The sequence below is a fragment of the Acinonyx jubatus genome, chromosome X (genome assembly GCF_027475565.1).
Source record: "Acinonyx jubatus isolate Ajub_Pintada_27869175 chromosome X, VMU_Ajub_asm_v1.0, whole genome shotgun sequence".
In the NCBI taxonomy this organism is placed as follows: Eukaryota; Metazoa; Chordata; class Mammalia; order Carnivora; family Felidae; genus Acinonyx; species Acinonyx jubatus.
The window spans coordinates 87,694,025-87,707,288 of record NC_069389.1 but is presented as its reverse complement, the minus strand read 5'-3'; the positions used below and the strand labels follow the sequence as shown (position 1 = coordinate 87,707,288).

At 39.4% G+C, this 13,264-nt stretch overlaps 1 long non-coding RNA gene across 2 annotated transcripts; it reads right to left on the bottom strand.

Moving 5' to 3' along the window:
* Positions 1-620: 620 nt before the first annotated feature.
* On the bottom strand, positions 621-12,934 carry LOC128311423 (uncharacterized). 2 transcript variants are annotated; one of them, XR_008289815.1, is made up of 6 exons: positions 12,766-12,934; positions 10,932-11,070; positions 8,263-8,301; positions 8,095-8,143; positions 7,293-7,443; positions 621-3,484 (listed from the first exon to the last, which is right to left on the bottom strand). It is a non-coding gene; the product is annotated as an uncharacterized LOC128311423 (long non-coding RNA). The 2 variants fall into 2 exon arrangements; XR_008289814.1 differs by having other exon boundaries at positions 7,293-8,143.
* Positions 12,935-13,264: the final 330 nt, after the last annotated feature.

Genomic DNA, 13,264 nt, shown 5'->3' with positions numbered 1-13,264 from the left:
ATCCAGGAATCACTCTACTTGGTGCTTACCCAAATGAGTGGAAAGCTTATGTCCACACAAATACCTACACACAGATGCTTATGGCAGCTTTATTCATAATTGCCAAAACCTGGAAGCATGCAAGATACCCTTCAGTAGGTGTGTGGATAAGTAAACTGTGGTACATCCAGACAATGAAATATTATTTAGCACTGAAAAGAAATGAGCAATCAAGCCATAAAAAGACATGGATGAACCTCAAATGCATGTTACTAAGTGAAGGAAACCAAGCTGTAAAGGCTACCTACCATATGTTTCTAACTATATGACATTCTGGAAAAGGCAAAACTATAGTTAAAGGATCACCGATTGCCAGTGGTTGAAGATAGTGAGGGATGAATTGGTGCACCACAGAGTATAACTGTAATGGTGGGTTCATAACATTACACATTTGTTCAAACCCATAGAATGTACAACAAAGTGGAACCCATAATATAAATAATGGACTTTGGGTGATATGATAAGATCTGTTGTTGCAGGGTTCTCGATTCTAACAAATATACCACTCTGGTGGAAGATGTTAATAGTGGAGAGGCTGTGCATCTGTGGGAGAAGGAGCTATAAGGGAACTCTCTGTTCCTAACACTTCATTTTGCTATAACCTAAAACTGCTGTTAAAAAAAAAATCTATTTAAAAATTTTTTAAAAAAATACAGAGAAAAGAATTAACAGCTTTAGAGTCAGATAGGCCTAGAATTCCAGCTCAGCTAAATACTAGCTGTGTAACCTTAGACAATTTGCTTAACCTCCTTGAGCCTCAGGTTTCTTATTTGGTAAGTGAAGATGCCTCATAGGGTTTCTGTGAGAATTAAATAAGATAGCACTCGCCCAGTGCCTGGCACATAGTGTATTAGCAGTTATTGGTATTATCAGAGACTCATGAAGCTAAATGTGTCCTCAAATTGTTGAAGGACCTAGACCTACAAACTCTCCTGGTAACTTAATCCAGAATCTAATTTCCCATCCAATTAAATGCTTTCTCTTTACAAGGACGAAGCCTATTTCTCTAGCTTGGACCATCACAGAACTGAAGAACACGTTTACCTTCCTTGTATTAACACTTCAAGAGCATTGGACGAGATGTCCTTTAGTAATTTATTGTTTTAGTAATTTGTTTTGTGCCTCCTGAAAAGGAATAATTCCTTCGCTACCCCACCCCCCTCCCAAGATTGTTGTGAGGAACTGTGTAAAGTGATGTACCTGATTACTGTTTGACAGCTTAAAGGGCTCTATAAATGTAAGGGATTAATAGTTACTTGGAGAAATGTATTAAATTATCTCTTAAAAGTCTCCAGTCAAGCTTAATTACTCTTTAACCCTGTCCATATTTCTCTGAAAATGTGGAGATCAGTAAAATATAATTTAATAAATTCTTTTATTTCACGAACATGAATTGAAGGCCTGCTTTGTGTCAGGCACACTATTGGGTGGTAGGGGATCAAAGATTAATAAAACCTGATCCCTGCTGCCAAGAAACTTATAGTCTAATAGAAAGACAAACATGAGAAATAAATGTGTTATAATATGCTGGGTGTTTTGAGACAGATATAGATATGCCAAAGGAACACAGACGAATAGAAAATTTATTCTAAGGGATATTATAAAAGACTTCACGGAGAAACAACATTAGTGCTGGACTTAGAAGGGTAAATAGGAAATTTCCAGATGGAGAAAAGAAGAGTATTTTAAACAGAGGGAACCCTATAAATTCATGGAAGCATAAGATCTCATGGCATGTATGGTGAGGATAATATTTAGGCACAGTGAGAGGTAAAGCAAACGAAGTAGACTTAGGAAGGAGGAAGTGGTGAATTACATTTGGAAAATGTTGACTTTAAGATGCCTAAGGGACTTCTCTTTGAATGTTACAAATCAATGGGAACATAAATATAGACAGATTTGAGAGTCATCAGTATGCAGGTATTAGCTAGATATGACGGAAGAAAGAGAGTGATCATGAATATTTGTGTTCTTGTTTGGGTAACTGGATCAATAATGGTGACTTCATTGAGGTAAGAAGCTTATAGGAAGAGGAGCCGAGGAAAAAGGAGGCCATATGGTCTTTGGGGCATGTTGATTTTCAGATACCCATGGGACATCCAAGTGAGTATGTTCAGTAAGCATTTGGATCTATAGATACAATGCTCTAGGAAAAGATTTTGATTGGAGATATAGAAGTAGTAGATAGAGTAACGGAAATGGGTAAAAATTGTTCAGGGATAGTGTGCAAAATAAGAACAGGTGCTAAGACAGAACCATTGTGAGTATCAACATTCAGCGATGAGGCAGAGGTGGAACATCCATCCAAAGGGATCGAGGAAGAACTAGAAAGATATGATACGAACCAGGAGAAGTGCCATAGAAACCAAGAGAAATTTCAAGGAGGGGTGGTCAACTGCATGAAATGCCAAGAACTGAGAGATCAAGTAATAGAAGGACTGATTAGTGCCCATTGAAAGTTTATTGAATACCTAGTTTTCCCTTGCAATCTTCTGGACACAAAGGACTCTGAAAATATCAACCCTGAAAGCTAAAAAAGCACTGACAGTCAGTGCCTTGTTTTCTACTCATGTGGTCACTAATACACCTTCCCCAAGTTCACCAATTACTGTGTGTGCCTCAACGGCTTAGCCCTGAATTGCCCAGACAAGGAAATCACCTGGATACTAGTTGAAACACTTGTAATCAATTCAAGCAAAATAAAAAAATCAAAAGCTTAGCCCCTAATGGAACTGACCACAAAGGCCTCCCCAGGGGGTAGAGGTTTATGTGCTGTGCCTGGACTATGTTAAAAAAATTAAAAGTGGGTTCATAACAAAAGGGCTAAAGTGTCAAGTCACTAAAAGCAGAAAATTCCACTTGCAACACAGATGCCCACTCTCACACTGGTTTATGATGAGAGAAAGTGAAAATTTATAATATGCTTTCCATAAAGTCCTGACAGCCATTGAGCTGGGACCTCTGGGGGCCAGCCCAAAGGTTCTACCTCATTATCCAGGGAAGGAGGGAAAAGGGAGAGAGTGCTTAGTCACAGAACGGGCTTTGTCTTTAAGAAGGCCAACTCACACCTGCACTTCTTGAGCTCTGTGACTTGGACTTTTTCAACATTTATACCGGAATCGAAGCAAAAAGTAAGTTGGTCCCTCAGCCCAAGTTCAACAGTTGTTTTGTACCAACTGCAGATGGACTGTTTATAGTCACTCTTCTGGAATCCTTGGAGGTTAAACAAGCTAGGATAAGCTAGATTATGCTGCAGTAAGAAGCAATCTCAAAATGTTTGTGGCTTATAGGAAACATTTATTTCTTGTTCATACTACATGTCCAAAATAAGTTGGTGGGAGAGTGGGGAGGAGAGTTCGACTCTTAAGTAGATCTTAGTTGTTCTCGGTCTGGGATCCCAGCTGATAGAGAAGGAGCCATGTCAGATGTTGCCAATCAACACATCCTATGGAAAAGGGAAATTGACAAAGCAAGCACTGATTCTCCAAGTTTCCACCTAGAGGTTACACATACCACTTATGTTCATATTTTATGCCTGATTTTAAAGGCCTGGGGAAGCATAATTCTCCTGTAGGTAGAGTCACTGCTGGCAGGGACACCAACTATAGGTGAGCAACATAATAGTCTATCAGAGAAGCCATAATTAATACGTGTTAAACTTTGAATAGATTATGTAATAGTTACTCTTTGAACACAAAGGTATTGGTAGCTGTCATGCAATTATCCACTGCTCCCTTACCGGCCACTGTGCCTTAGAATGCACCACTCAAGCTTCATTCCAGGGGGTTAAAATATTGCATTACCAGAAGCCACAGGTGTCAAAGTGCAAATGCCTGCGGTGGGACAGCACATTGATCTGTATCAAATTAGTACAGCATTCATATTAGTTGTCCTACAGCAAGCTGTTATTATTGGAAGCAGGGAGCACAGCAACCCTGAGATACTTTATTCAATACCTACTATACTCGACTCTTCAACACACTATATTTCACTTTATCCCTGTGCCTATTGCACATTAAAGATAATGCAAAAGGGGGTGCCTGGGTGGCTCAGCTGGTTGAGCGTCCGACTTCGACTCAGTTCATGATCTCGCGGTTTGTGAGTTCGAGCCCCGTGTTGGGTTCTGTGCTGACAGCTCAGAGCCTGGAGCCTGCTTCGCATTCTGTGTCTCCTCCTCTCTCTGCCCCTCCCCTGCTCATGCTCTCTCTCTCTCTCTCTCTCTCTCTCTCTCTCTCTCAATAATAAATAAATGTTAAATACATATTTTAGTAAAAAAAGAAGATAATGCAGAAGGTCATAACTGCTTATCTAGAAGGTGGTAATGAGTGCCAGGGGAATGTCCAGCACGTAGGGTGCTAGCTGGAGAGGACCATTAAGGGGGACAGCAGCAGGGCACCAGGTGCTTGGGGTGAGGAGATGGTTTCCGCACCATAAGTCAGGAGAAATCTGCCCAAAGAAGAAATCCCAACAGGTTTGACCTACTTCACAATTATTTCCTGAGCCAACCCTTTATCACTCTGCACCTGAGATTAGGTGGTATTCTTTTAGATGAAGGGAAGAAACAATCTGGTTTTCCAGAGGCGTGTCCTGGGAGCTGGACAGATTTCTTCTAGAAGATACCTGTTAGTGGAATCTGGCCTGCCAATCAATCAGCCTTCTGCCAATGGCTACTGGAGCCCCTTGTTTGATTATGGATTTATTTAACAAAAAGCCTGCCAGGATGTATATTACACTGCCTGACTTTTAGCTTTGTGTGCTGAATAGTGGTTAGCTCAGCAGGAAAATGATGTTTTAGAGCCATAAAGGTAATACACATCCAATTCTGACACATGCGCGCGCGAGTGCGCACGCGTGCACGCGCGCGCGCGCGCACACACACACACACACACACACACACACACATATACACACACACAAAACCCCTGAACATGGATTGTAATGTCAGTAAAGATAAACACAAGAATTTCTCTCCAAAGGGCAGCACCAGTGACATATGCTAAGCTATTTTTAGCAAATCCCTTCCACACCACACATTAATTCATTTATTCATTCGTTCAACATACATTTATTGAGCACCTACTGTGTTCCCAGCACAAAAAGACTTGACCCCCACTGTCATGGAGCTTACTGTCTAGTGGAAGACAGACATAACAAACACACAAGTTAAACATCATCACAAGTTAGGGTGAGTGCTGTGAAGAAAATAGAGGTGCAGTGAGAGCAAAAAGGGAGAGTTCAGTTTAGGTAGGGGTAGTCGGGGGTGCCCGGGTGGCTCAGTTGTTTAAGCGTCCGACTCTTGACTTTGGCTCAGGTCATGATCTCATGATTCATGGGTTCAAGCCCCTCAATTTTAAATTAATACATAAAGAAATCAAATGATAAAACAAGTGGGGGCAAAATGACAAGATGAGGTGAATCTGAATAAAGGGTATACTATTCCATAATTTGAATTTATTTTCAAATAAAAAGGTATAAAAGAAAAGAAGGAGCCAACCATGAAGAGTGTGATTAAGGATCTTCTTCCACATAACATGCTTCCTTTTTCTTTAGGGCACTTAGGATAATTTGTAATTAAATATTTTTTGGTGATTGACTATTTGTCAACTGCTCCACAAGACTGTAAGCTTCATAAGGGGCTCATCTCCAGCACTCAGCACAGTGGATTGTAGACTGTCTTAACTTTGTTCAGGCAGATAATAACAAAAATACCATAAATTGGGTGGCTTATAAACAGCAAACATTTACTTCTCACAGTTCTGGAGGGTGGGAAAGCCAAGATCAAGGCACCGGCAGATTTGGTGTCTGGTGAGGAGCTGCTCCCTGGTCACCTTCTTTTTGCTGTGTCTTTACAGGGTGGAAGGGGCAAGGGAGCTCTGTGGGGTCTCTTTTATAAGAGCACTAATCCCATTGATAGGGGCTCCAACCTCATGACCTAATACATCACCTTGGACATTAAATTTCAACATATGAATTGGAAATGAGGAGGCACAAGCAGTAAATCCATTGCACAGGCAAAGAACGCAGCAGGGGTGATGGTCTGGAGGGAAGGTAGTATGGGAGCGGTGTGGTGTGCATTTACATTCTTAAAATATGCTCTATCACAAAAAGAAAAGAGATAAGAAACACTAGCTTTTTGAAGAAATTGTAGGTTACCCTTTCCCCACCTAAAAATCACAGATTTTTTTCTAAGCCAAAGTGATATATGGAAAATATAAGAGGAGTTTCAGCTATAAGAAAATAACATATTTTAATGGCAACTATTCTTATGCAAATAACTAATGCATCTCAGCTATCCAGAATATTCCCTAAAGTTTTCCCAATCTTAACCACTCCTTACCCATATTTTATTAGACTTTTTAATTTGAAAAAGTGAAAATATTAGGCAATAATAATCAAGTTGCAATCAGAATGCCAAACAATGAATGACACTGAGCAAAGTACCTATTTACCTGTCCAGAGACTATTGCAATAGTCCAGGCAAAAGAGAGATTGGTGGCTTCGGTTAGGGTGGAGACAACAGAAATGGGGTGGGAGTAAGAAGGCGAGGGATTTGAGAGTGATTTTGGTGGTGTGTTTGTTGTATACCTAGATATGCTCTTTTTCGTGCAGGGAAACTAAGGAAGTTTGTTAGCATTTGGGGCTACAGGGAGACGTTGGGTTGGCTGGGGCAGGAACCTCTTAAAAAACCCTCTTTCTTTCTCTCAACCTATTGAATTCCTAGTTTATATCTTCTCTGGGTTGAAAGAGGTAAATGAGCATTTTGGCTGGATTGCAGGCCTCTTAAAAGACTAAACAGAGGGGCACCTGGGTGGCTCAGTCAGTTGAGCGGCCGACTTCAGCTCAGGTCAGGATCTCGCGGTCCATGAGTTCAAGCCCCGCGTCGGGCTCTGTGCTGACAGCTCAGAGCCTGGAGCCTGTTTCAGATTCTGTGTCTCCCTCTCTCTGACCCTCCCCCGTTCATGCTCTGTCTCTCTCTGTCTCAAAAATAAATAAACGTTAAAAAAAATTTTTTAAATAAAAAAGAAAAGACTAAAGAGAAGCAAAAACTGGTAAACAGTGCACATGAAGTTCTTCATTATCTCCTAACTGTACCTAATTATCTCACTGTAATTTGGTTATTCCATCTTAGGGTAACTGAGAGTTGACTGTACCTGCAATGAACACACTGGCTCAATAATGTGGCGAAGGGCTCCTTGTAGCCCTGCAAGCCCTAGCCATGCAGGCTCTAAAATAAAAAGGGAAGAATGCCTCACCTTTGCCTTCACTTACATCTCCCAGGGTGTCCAGACTTGGGGATCACCCATTCATTTCCACAGTCAGGATCCTGGTGAAATGGTGCCCATGCAAATGGCTGTCTGGGTTGCTGGGCAGGGCACAGCAAACAAACCTGCAGAGAGGCTGGCTCTAGAAACCAATGATGAGATAGGCCCAGGTTGTAGCCCAAGGAAAAATCCCATCAATCAAGCAGTTGGTTAAATATTTACTGAGCTCCTATTTCATACCAGTGAGATAGCTGCTTGTGGTTCTCAACTAGGGAGCAATTAGGTCTCCCAAAGGGCGATTAGAAATCTATACAACCTTTTTTTGGCATAAAGAAGGGGATGGTAATGACGCTACTGGAATTTAGTGGGTGGGAACCAGGAATGGTAAATATTCTTCAGTATGTGAGCTGAACCCACACAATGGAACTGTCCCACATAAAATGTCCATGGTACTCCCAGGGAGAAACACTGCCGGGCTGGGGCATAGTGAGTATTCTGACGTGAATATTCCATTCTTCCTCTCAAGAGCTAATTGGTGCCAGAGGGCAGCCAATCCTTCTCTGTTTACACTTGGCCTCCTTATTCTTTCTTTGGGAAGGAAAAATTGTAACTTCCATTTTAATGATGAGGAAAAAGAGACAGATTGGCTAGAGGTCATGCCAGTTAATAAGTGGCAAAGCTGAGACCCAGTGTTTCGACTCCACAATTTCATTATGGAGTTCCCCAATGGGCAACCATAAAACAGTTAAGCTTTATACTTATATTTCCAATTTAAATCAGCTCTCAGCTCAACTCTCAACTCTGCAGCAAAAGAGCAATGTGGTTTTGGGTGACACTTCTCCCTAGAAAATAATAATAATGTCAAGGTTCATAAACGTTAGCTTTTTTCATTGAAATTTTGGGGGCAATTGTAGATTTACATGCAGTTATAAAAAAAATAATGCAGAGAGATCCCATGTACCTTTTATCCAGTTTTCCCCAATGTTAACATCTTGAAAACCTATAGAACAAAATCAAAACAAGGATACTGACATTGATACAATCAGTCAATATTATTCATATTTCCCTTCATTCATATGTGTATGTGTGTGTATGCATGTGCATTAAGTTCTATACAATTTTAGCATATGTATAGGGGTTTGTGTATCCATCACCACAGTCAAGATACTGAAAGTTTTAACACTTCAAGGACCCCTCCTGATACCCATTTGCAATCATACCCGATACCCTTCCTCACCACTTCCCCTATCCTTAACCCCCAGAAATCTCCTAATTGTCTTCCATTTCCACAATTTTTCATATCAAAAATATTATATAAATGGAATCATAGAGTATGTAACTTTTGGGGATTGGGTTTATTCATTCAGCCTAATTCCCTGGAAATTCATCCAAGTTGTTGCACATAGTAATAATTTTTTCCTTTATATTGTTGAGTAGTATTCTATGGTATGGATACGTCATGGTTTGCATAATCATTCACCTAATTAAAGACATCTGAGATTATTTCAACTTCTGGTGATTAAAAACAAAGTTGCTCTAAATATTCATGTACAAGTTTTTATATTGATGTAATTTTTTTTTATTTCTCTTGAATAAATGCCCAATATTGCAATTGCTAGGTCAATGGTGATTGCATATTTGGTTTTGTAAGGAACTGCCAAACTGTTTTCAAGAATGGCTGCACCATTTTACATTCTCACCAGCAAAGTATGAATGTTCCTGTTTCTCCACGTCTTCCCTAGCATATTTTTCACTGTTTTTTTTTTTTTGTTTTTTTTTTGCCATTCTTATAGGTTTTTGTAGTGGTATATCATTGTGCTTCTAATTTGCATTTCCCTGATGGCTAATGATATTGAACATCTTTTAATGTGCTTAGTTGACATCTGTATTTCTTTTTTTTCTTTTTTTGGTGAAATGTTTCTTCGTGTCCTTTGCCCATTTTTCAATCAGATTGTCTTATTTTTAATGTTGAGTTATATATATATATATAATTATTACTATATATATATAATTATTACTATATATATATATATACTCTTTATATATTCTGGACACTAGACCTTTGTGGCAAGTATAGTTTGTGATTATTTTCTTCCAGTTTGTTGCTTGTCTTTTCATTCTCTTTGTGTATACTTTCACGGAAGAAAAGTTTTTAATTTTCATGAGGTCCAATTCATCAATTTTCTCTTTTATGTATCATGCTTTAGTGTCAAGTCTAAGAAATCTTTGCCCCAGTCCTAGATCCCAAAGATATTTTCCCACTTTTTCCTAAAAGTTTTGTATTTTACCTTTAAGACTATGACCCATTTTGACTTAATGTTTTGTGTAAGTAGGGAATTTTAGGTAAAGGTTCATTTTTTGTCTATGAATGTCCAGTTGTTTTGGCACCATTTGTTGAGAAGACCATCCTTCTTCAGGGGGGCCTGGGTGGCTCAGTCAATTAAGCATGGCTTAGGCCATGATCTCACATTTCGTGGGCTTGAGCCCCACACTGGGCTCTGTGCAGACAGCTCAGAGCCTGGAGCCTGCTTTGGATTCTGTGTCTCCCTCTCTCTCTGCCCTTCCCCCACTTGCACCCTGTCTCTCTCTCTCTGTCTCTCTCAAAAACAAATAAACATTAAAAAAATTTTAAAAAGACCATCCTTCAATTGAATTGCTTTTGCACCTTTGTTAACAGTATATTGAGCTTAATTGTGTGGGTTGCCTATTCTGTTCATTGATCTGTATTCCACCTATCTATACATCAGCACCGCATTGTCTTAATTACTATGGCCATATAGAAAATATTAATATGGGGTAGAATAACTCCTTCCATTTTATTCTATTTTTTAATTGTTTTAGCCATTCTAGGGCCTCTACCTTTCTATATAAATTTTAGAACAAGCTTGTCTATGTCTACTAAAAAAAGCTTGTTGGGATTTTGATAAGATTTGTATAAAATCTATAGATAAATTTGAGGAAGATTGACATTTTTACTCTGTTGAGTCTTCCAATCCATGAATACAGTATGTCTCTACATTTATGTAAGTCTTCGTTATTTTTTTTTACTAGTGTTTTGTAATTTTAGCATATAAATACTGTACATGTTTTGTTAAGTTTATACCTAAGTATCTTATTTTCTTTGGAGTGATTGTAATTAGTTTGTTTTTAATTTAATTTCCTGCATGTTAATTTGTTAGTATATAGAAATATAATTGATTTGTGGGTATTAATTTTGTATCCTGCAACGTTGACAAATTCACTTATTGGTTCCACAGAGGTTTTTGGTAGATTACTTGGGATTTCCTGCACAGATAATTCTGTCATCTGTAAATGAGAACAATTTTCTTCCTTCCTTTCCAGTAGGTATGCTTTTATTTATTTTTTCTTATTCTATTGCAGTGGCTAGAACTTCCAGTATGATGGTAAGAGCACTTGCTGTCAAAAACTGACCTCTGTGCTGCAGAGGCAAAATATGTAACATGAAGACAGAGTTCGGGTATAAAGAAGGAAGATAGTTTATTACTTTGCCAGGCAAAGGAGCCTGCAGCAGGCTAATTATTCCAAGGCTACAAGCCAGCCTAAAGTAAAAGGCTAAGGGATTTCACAGGAAAATACAGGATCTGGGCAGTTTCAATAGGAATCTGGTACCTGGTGCCAGCCGAGTTTGTCGTTTCTTCAAGGGGGTCTCATGACTAGCACTGGAGCCAGCCATCTGAGTCTTGTTACTTAGTATACATTGAGGTCAGCAAGCCGTCAATATCCACATGCATTCCTGGAACAAAGGATTCTACAGAAAAACAAATGCAGGGGAGAGGGAGGCTTCAAGAATGAGGAAGAGAAAAATGTGCTGTTTCAAGTCAAGCCTTAGTGTGTTCATCTTAATTTCCATCCATCTTTACATTTCTATAGCAGTTTCATGCTGAGACTAGAAATCCTTGCTTTGGTCCCAATCTTAGAGGAAAAACATTCAATCTTTCACCACTAAGTATGATGTTAGTTGTAGTTTTTGTGTGTATACGTGTAGCTTTTTTCTGTTATTTTTTGTTTTGTTTTGTTTTGCAGATGTTCCTTATCTGGTTGAGGTAATTCTCCTTTTTTCATAACTTGCTAAAAGTTTTTACCATACAATTGTTAAATGCTTTTTTTCTGTATATGATCACATGACTTTTCTTCTTTAGCTTGCTGACATGATGGATTACATAGACTGATTTTGAATGCATTTTGAATCATTATTATGATAATTTGAATCATTATTATGCTTAATAGCTATTGAACACATATCCTTACCTCATTTAAACCTTGCAATAGTCATGTAGAACAGATTCTATTATCAGCCTGATTGTACACATGGAAAAGTAAATTCAGAGAGGTTAGGTGATTTGCCTAAAGTCACAGTCAGTATGGGGCAAATCTGGGAATTGAACCCAGGACTGGTTCATACCATTTGTCCTGTCTTCCCAGTCTGCTAGCCTCCCTATAGGTGCTGATCAGAAATTCCTTAGCATGTGAGCTTCTACCATTGTGTAAATAAACAGGGGAACTTGATTATACCAAGTAGGCTTTTAACGAAGATAAGGATCCTCTTTCTCCTTTCCTGTTCTTGAACTTGAACAATAGTCTTTTTCCTGGAAGTCGTCAAAGCTGGTGTTGAATCAGGGCCAAAGCTCTTGGAAATGCCTTTCTTGGGAACCATGGGGTGAGTGGGGGTAGCAGAAAGTGTAATGATGGAGCTCCATTGTTCTAGGCTCCAAGATCAGCATTGTAAGGGCAGCTGTCAGAGCCTCCCACCCCAGAAATGATACTGCCTATCAAGCTACCCTTAAAAGTATGAATGTGTATGCAAAATCCATCTCACAGTCTCCTTTAGTGGCACACTGCAATCATGGGCTCTCTGGTGACTCAGACAGGATTTTCACAGCAGAGTAAGAAAAGCTACTTCATGCCATTGTTTTCCCCAAATGATTAAATTAAACATCTTTCCCTGTTGTTGGCTTTTTTTTTCATTTTTTCGAGTAAACAACCCCAGGATTTTTTTTTTTCTCTAATCTCGTTATTACTATACCACAGACAAGAAAGGCATTTGACACAAACACTTTGGGAACAGAATTTACAGTGTTTATTAGATTTCCTTTTGTTTTCTTGGTTAATCAAAATAAACACTTCTCTCCTGTTTTAAAGGAAAAAAGTGTCTGGGGCCAACATTTTTAGATTTTCTCTCTCTCTCTCTCTCTTCCCCCACCCCTGTCCCTCCCATTCCCTCTCCTCCTCTCTTTTTTCCCTCTTCCCAACCTCTGACCCCTCCCTCCTGCATCTCACAAGTTGTGCTCCCCTAACTCAGTGGGGTTTTGTTTCTTTTTAACTTCCAGACAGAAATTTCAGAGAAAAGCCACATTCCAGCTTCTCCAGTTCTTATTTCTCCAAACTGCTTCTAATGACTATGCCTTGTGTTATATTGCCCAGTAGATTCAAGTTTTGTACTCACCTTCTTTCTCCTCAAAAGCTATGACTTACACCAACGCATAGCAGTACACGGTCATTTCACCCTGAAAGTGTCAGAGAACGGGGTCATTTCTCGGTCTTTATCTTCAGTGAGTCCAAAGCCTGAGAGATTTTCCTTGAACCATCTTCTCAATTTTCACCTCTGTATCTGAGGGCCTCAGTCAGTTGAGCAAGTTTTCATATGTTTACCTAAAGCAGAAGTAAGAAAAATAAATAAATCAGGCTCCAGTGTCCAGCTGTCTGGGATCCAAATTCCTTAGAGGTAAAAGGACCTTTTTCTGGAAAAATAATTGGGTCAAGCCAGAGCAGCCATTAAGCATTGGCAAAGCAAACAGCTGCCTTCCAAAGACTAATAACCACCTCCCCTACTTATTGAATCAGATCTTTTTCTCCCAATCACGAAGTCCTGACAGGGACATTGGGGGGAAATGGAAAAGCACATCGACTGTCATTTTCTTAGGAGTGGAAATAACCTGAGCAGG